The sequence below is a fragment of the Galeopterus variegatus genome, unplaced genomic scaffold, assembly GCF_000696425.1.
Source record: "Galeopterus variegatus unplaced genomic scaffold, G_variegatus-3.0.2 Scaffold1054, whole genome shotgun sequence".
Taxonomy (NCBI): Eukaryota; Metazoa; Chordata; class Mammalia; order Dermoptera; family Cynocephalidae; genus Galeopterus; species Galeopterus variegatus.
Genome location: NW_007727165.1, coordinates 234,577 through 241,005, shown reverse-complemented (window position 1 = coordinate 241,005; position 6,429 = coordinate 234,577). Strand labels below are relative to the sequence as shown.

General features: G+C 42.8%; 1 protein-coding gene across 3 annotated transcripts in view; it reads left to right on the top strand.

Moving 5' to 3' along the window:
* The first annotated feature begins 2,387 nt into the window (after nt 1-2,387).
* The window catches only part of SPECC1L (sperm antigen with calponin homology and coiled-coil domains 1-like), a 148,556-nt gene continuing 144,514 nt past the window's right edge, over nt 2,388-6,429 (top strand). The window contains exon 1 of one of the 3 annotated variants that reach the window (XM_008574500.1): nt 2,388-2,548. The gene's annotated coding sequence lies outside the window, so the exon portion shown is untranslated. Of the gene's footprint in view, nt 2,588-6,429 lie in introns of all 3 variants that reach the window. The other 2 variants (XM_008574504.1, XM_008574502.1) reach the window with 2 other exon arrangements.

The window sequence follows — 6,429 nt, the reverse complement described above, 5'->3', positions numbered from 1 at the left end:
TCTGTGCTTTCTGCAGACAGTGCCCTAGGGGCCTGGCATTCCGAGCGTGATCAGGTCAGCTCTAAGGTCTTGCGGCCCAGGGCGATGCTCCCCAACCTTTCTTCATTATTGCGCCCATAGTGATTTCTTAGACTTTCTTTTTTCTTAATTGTTCTCCCCACATGAAATTTTAAGACCACAGGTATATTGTATATCTGTTTAGGTACTGTGTCGTATAACTTCGTATAATGTATGCTATACGAAGTTATTTTTTTGTGGCTGGCCAGCTTGGGGATCCAAACTTGTGACCTTGGTGTTATAACGCTGCACTTTAACTGACAGAGTAACCAGCCAGCCTCTTAGTTCTATTGTTTTAAACCACCACCGAGTTTGTGGTAATTTGTTACAGCAGCCCTAGGAAACTAATACAATACTATATGATTACATTTAAAGTTCAAAATCAGTCAATATTAATCCTGACTTAGATGTGAGAATGATGGTCACCTTTCGGGAGAATGTAGTGATGGGAGGTGGGAGGAGATAGGGGTACTGGGGCAACTGCTAAAGGTCTTTTCTTGACCTTCAGTTTTGATATTTCATTAAGCTGTACATTTTTGTGCACTTTAATGTAAAAGGTATCTTTTAACAGCATGCACAGTTCGTCAGGAGCAGTGAGGTGATGGTACGTGCCTGGCGCCAGACAGTTCAGTTCTGGTTCTGCAATTTGCTAGCTGAGAGATATTGGGCAAGTGAAATAACTTCTTTGAGCCTCAACTTTGTCCTCATACAAAATTCTTACAGGGCTGGAATGAGGATCAAAATGATGCAGCATGTTGAGTGCTTTTTGAATTTTAAATGCCTAAACCCACTCACACTTACCAGGCATCTGGGTGCTGGGCATTGTATTAAGGCCTCTACACGTATTATCCCACTTAATCCACCACAACAACTACCGTTTTTGTAGATGAGAAAAGTGGGATGCAAAGACAGACTGGTAGGAAGTGATGGAGCCAGGATTCAAACCGAGGCTGGCTAGTCATGAAAACCATGACCTTAGTCCTGTGCTAAAGTTGACTGTCTTCAGAATATTAAAACCTCATTGCTATACTGGTTTTCAAAAGAAAGGTGCAGATCAGTATGTATAGTATCATTTGTGCAAAAACAAGAAGGAAAGGAACGTATCTATTTATTTGGATATTATTCTCCTAAAGTATATCTAGAAAGATAACAAACCGAATATATTTGGTTGGATTTGGGGAATTACAGGAATGGGGATGGGGCTGAGATGCTGCCTTCTGAATTTTGAAATATATAAATGTTTTACTTATTCAGAAATAAGAGAATAATATTAAAACAAAAATCTTAAGGGTTTATGCCAATGATTTTGAAAACATTGACAAAAAAGACAGTTTCCTAGAAAAACATAACAGTAAAAATGAAGCAGGGAAAAACAAGTTTGTCTAGATCTAGAACCATTAAAAAAATTGAATGTTTAGTTTAAAATCTGGAGCCCATCCCCTCAAATCTCACAAAAAACAAAACAAAACAAAACAAAAAGAGAACACCTGGCCCAGATGATTTTATAGGCAAGTTCAGCAAACATTAAAAAGAACAGAAAATCGTAATCTTGTACATAATCTTCCAGATAAAGGAGATAGTGGAATCCTCCCCAACTGATTGTGAATTTAGCATAAGCTTAATACCAAATAGACATGGACAGCACAAGAAAGCAAAAGTATAGGCAAACTTCTCTGATGGACATATATGCAAAAATACTAAATAAAATATTAGCAAATAGTCCAGCAATGTATTAAAAATCTATCAAGACTAAGTTGTGTTTTTCCCTAGGAACCTAAAAAAGAAGAATCTATAAATGCAGTTCAAACTATCAAAGGGAAAAACCTGTATGATAATTGCAGTGGGTCCATTTAGCCTTTTTTTTTTTGGTGGGGTGGGGACTGGTTTACTCATTTGTCTGTGTTCCCTGATGCGCTGGGAGAGCCAGGGGGCAGGGCTTGTGTGTTTTTTCTCATCGCTGTCTGGCTCATTCGTAGCACCGTCCTGTAATACGGCACACTATAAATACGGGTTGCACGAATAACAAACTTATCAGCTGAGAAAAGCCTTCGGAACCAACTCTGTACAAATCGCCCCGCAGCGTCCAGAGGAGCCTCCAGGAGCATCCACCACACAAACCTCCCCGTTAGACGTGACGCGCGCGCACGGATTACTTGGGGCCCTCTGTGACCAACGGAGTGGCAAGGCGCCTGCGCGATACAGTGACTGCAAGGACACGAGCGGAGTGGGCAGGGCGGCAAGCGCCTGCGCGTTGGCGGGCTGTGGGCGGGGCCAGTACGGCGCCTGCGCAGGCCTCGTCAGACGAAGGGGGCGGGGAGAGGGCGGGCGGAGGGCGGAGGCCACGAGGGAGGCTGGGCGGGTCCGGCGAGCGGCCCCGCGGGGTTGGCTGCTGCCCTGAGGCTGGACTCAACGGATGCGGGCCGAGCCACCGGGCAAGTTCGCCGCCCTGCCCCATCCCGGAGCCAGCGAACGAACGAGGCGGCGCCGCGCGGTAAGAGCCAGGGCGGGTCCTCTCAGTGCGCGCCGACAGGTCAGTTTATCGCCTCAGCGCAGCCCGCGCGGCCAGGCCCGGGCGGCCCCGCAGACCCCGTTGGGTCTCGCGCCTGCGCCGTCCCCTTCTCGGGGCCCCCGCCGGCCCGTGCTGCGCCTGCGCCGTTTCTATCCCCGGCTCCCCGGCCGACCCGAAGTGTTTGTCTCTGACCCGCGGGTGCATCTGGATGGTGTTGGAGCCCAGGTGCTTCTAGACCCCCAACCCGCGGGTCGCCTCTGCGCCGAGATGTCGTATGCGACTCTCGAGCTTTGTGTTACTCGCGCAACGGGGGAGGCTAGGGCTGCCGCCCCATCACCCTGACCCTCTGTCCCCCGCAGGGACAGCGTTGCTCCGGAGCCCCGAGGACGCGGCTCGGGGAACAGGGGCTGGTGGCGGCGGATCCCGGCCTGCTGCGGGCACTGCTGCTGCCGGGACCCGCGCCCAGCTTTGCTGGGAGATAAGCCCGAAGTAGACGGAATATCCTTTATTCTTAAGACCTGCTTAATTGCATCAGGCTGGATGTGAATAATCTGGTGTTTTGCTGAGGAGATTTTGTATTTCTAGCAACCTGGTTATTGTATAGCTCAAGTGGTTAAGTTTAATACATCATAGTTCATTCTTGGGCAGCTGTCCTGGAGATGATTGGTAAAGAAATCAGTTTCCAGGTAGTTTTAGCCTATTTACAGACCAAGCAAGAATACATGGGATCATTCAAATGCAGGGAACCTTGTTGATTACCTTCGTAATTTGTCCTAGAAAGTTCAGGAAGGGCCAGGAAAAATTACCATAAATTTGCTTCCCAGTTGATTACAGAAAAAGATGTTCTTGTAAAAAGAGCTTTTTAAGACATTCATAATGTTTTTCTAAGTTTACGAGAGATACAAGAACCTTTAAAAAATGTTGCAGAGCCCAGCAATGTTTGCTGTCACCCAGGAGGATGCATCTTGATATGAAATAAGAGCTGTGGGCTTCCTAGACAAAAGCAATCATTTATGGTGACTTGGAGAGGGGGCTGGACTGTAGTTTTGCTGATGTAGATGATACCAAAGGTAATATAGTAATTTTTTCCTGATTAAAAGCAAGATATAAAAATAGTACGTGTATGTTCTAAGATAGCCAGACCAATACAGAAGGGTATATGGTGAAAGAAGTATTGATCTGGGTAAAATCTTTTCTATAAAGAAATGTCTGATCCAATAATTTTTTTCTGCATAAAAATGCCTCCTTTCCCCCACTGATTTAGTATACACAGAGCAGAGTCTAAGACTTAGCAACTTTAGATAACTGGAAAATGCTTCATAATGCTTGGCTGTGTATAGTCCGGGAAGTTGGTTTTCTTGACGTTCATTTTCAATAAGAAAGTGAATATCATGCCATAAAAAAAGCTTTATCATTGTGTGCCTTGGTAAAAGTCCAAATACCCGAGTTTCTAGTACAGTATCATAGTGAATGGAGAGTAATCACAGTAATTGTGGTTAAGGTGAAGTTTGTATCAAAATTTTTACTTCAAACTTGAACTTTTAGGTTGTGTACCAGCATTGTGTTGTTTTGACCTGTGATTTCTCTGAAGCAGAGGTTCTTTTTGTAACCAGCAACACGGTACATCTTATTTTTCAGGTGACTCAGATGATAGTATTGCTTAGGTTCAAAATTACTGTCAGAGTTGGGTTCTCATAATATGGAAGACTTGCCATATAACCATATGCATATTTAAATCATATGGCTAACTTGTACATATAGTATTACTCAGCTGCCCAGCTCAGTAGAGGAACAGTGACAGATGTCAGGAGGCTGGAGAAATTCTCTTCATGGCTTTATGGCTTTGGACAAGTCAGCTTATTTTTCTGGGCCTTCATTTCTCTATCTGTAGATTTCGGGGTTGGGGTGGAAAGGAGCTTGAGGTGGCAGTTAATATTTAATGGGTCCTTGCCTACAGAGTCTTCTTTAGCCAGGGGTAGAACTAGATCTTCTCACCAGTTCCATGACATTGTTTGTCGTTACTCCTCAGAGATGGTTGGGGGGTGATGGGTTTCATCATAAGTTGGTGAAAATTAATCTTGGAGACTCTGGTCAGGCTTCTAAAGTAGAGTAATGGAGTATTGAGTGGGCTCTGGCATATCAAGGAAAACAAGGACAATTTTGGGAGTTTTCCATAAAAAAACATGTCCTATTGGTATTAAAATTAATCAACTTTTATGAAATGATGGTGATAGTAAACGGTGGTATATGATAATTGTAAATGGCAAATATGAGGTTGGTTGTGTTTTTGGATTTTTTTATAAATAAAGAGAGCCCAGAATCTATTGTTTTGCTGTTGTTGTTGTTAGGGTTTAGGAAAACGTTTCTGGGGGCTTTTGCTGTTAAGATTTAAATATAGATTATTTTTTAAGAGTAAATATGAGTTTACTTTGTGGTCATTTGTCACAATCTATAGGCAACTGAAAAAGCTGTTAAATTTGTCTGGCATTAAAGATGTTTCTATTCTAATCATACTTAAATACAGTCCTTTCTTAGTGGATATAAAATGTCAGGAGATTTTGTGTGTGGTGTGCCAACAAAATTTGCCTAGACAGGGAAATTCCTCCTGGTGATTGGGATAGTATTGAATAGACTAGCTGGAGGTAAAGAACCCCCATGCGTTCTCTGTCATCTCAGAAATCTTTTAACATCTTGACCTCAGTCTTTTGCTATTAAACAACATGACCATAAAGAAATTAGGCTTAAAGAATATATTTTGGGTATGCTGAGAGGGAGGATGACTATGATCTGTTCCAAGGTGAATGTAACAGATGATCTTTGTGTCTGTGAAGCCTTTAAAAAGTCATGGTGGTCTGCTGTTAATCCCAGATGAGATTTAGAGTTATTGTAACATACTCTCAAAAAACTGCAGTATATCAAAAGGTACTGAAAGTTACATTTTTGAAATGTCTTGAATTAAAATTAATGTAATCTGTAATTCTTCATGATACTAATTTCTACATTCTGAGGACTGACTGACCCCTTTCAGTCTCCTCTCAGTTCTCCGTTTTTATTTTTAGTTTTTCATGGCTGGCTGGTACAGGGATCTGAACTTTTGACCTTGGTGTTATAACACTATGCTCTTATCAGCTGAGCTGACCGGCCAGGCCTCTCCATTTTTGAAGAGTAATTTGGTAACCTCATGAAGAAAATCTGTCCATGAGTGAAGAGAGTGAAGATCTTTTAACAATGTTTTTCTCGATCTTTTCCCACATCTTCATTATAGTTCTTTATTTTTTGGTTAAAGCCAGAGGTTTGCTCCTGCCTCTGTCTTTCCAAATATTAATCTTTTTACAGTCACCCTCATTTAAAACCCTTCAACAGCTCCTACCTTCGTAATAAGGTCTCTTTAGCTTGATATCCAGGACACTTCATCACTGGGCTCTGGCTTCCACTCATCCTTCCCCCATCTCGGTTTTAGGTGCTTCATTAAGCTGTGCTGAACTCTTCGTTCCTTGAAATCTTTCCAGTCTCCTTGTCTCCCTCTGCTGGAATGTTCTTTCATTTCATCCCATCATCATCTTCAAAACTCATATAGTACCTTGCCTGGAAGCTTCTGTGGTTCTCTAGTCTCCTGCAGACTTGTCCAGGCACTCTGTACATTTAGGATTTGATACACTGTGTCTTGGCTACTACCTCCACTAGATGGTGACACCACAGTGCACAGCATTGTGTGTTGCTTGAATCTGCTAGGTGCCAGTACAGTGCTAGGCATGTCAGTGTTACCAGTGGTGAGACACCTCCCAGTAGTGCACACCAACTTTCTTTTTTTTTTTTTTTTTTTTTTTTTTTTTTTTTTTTTTTTTTTTTTTTTTTTTTTAAAA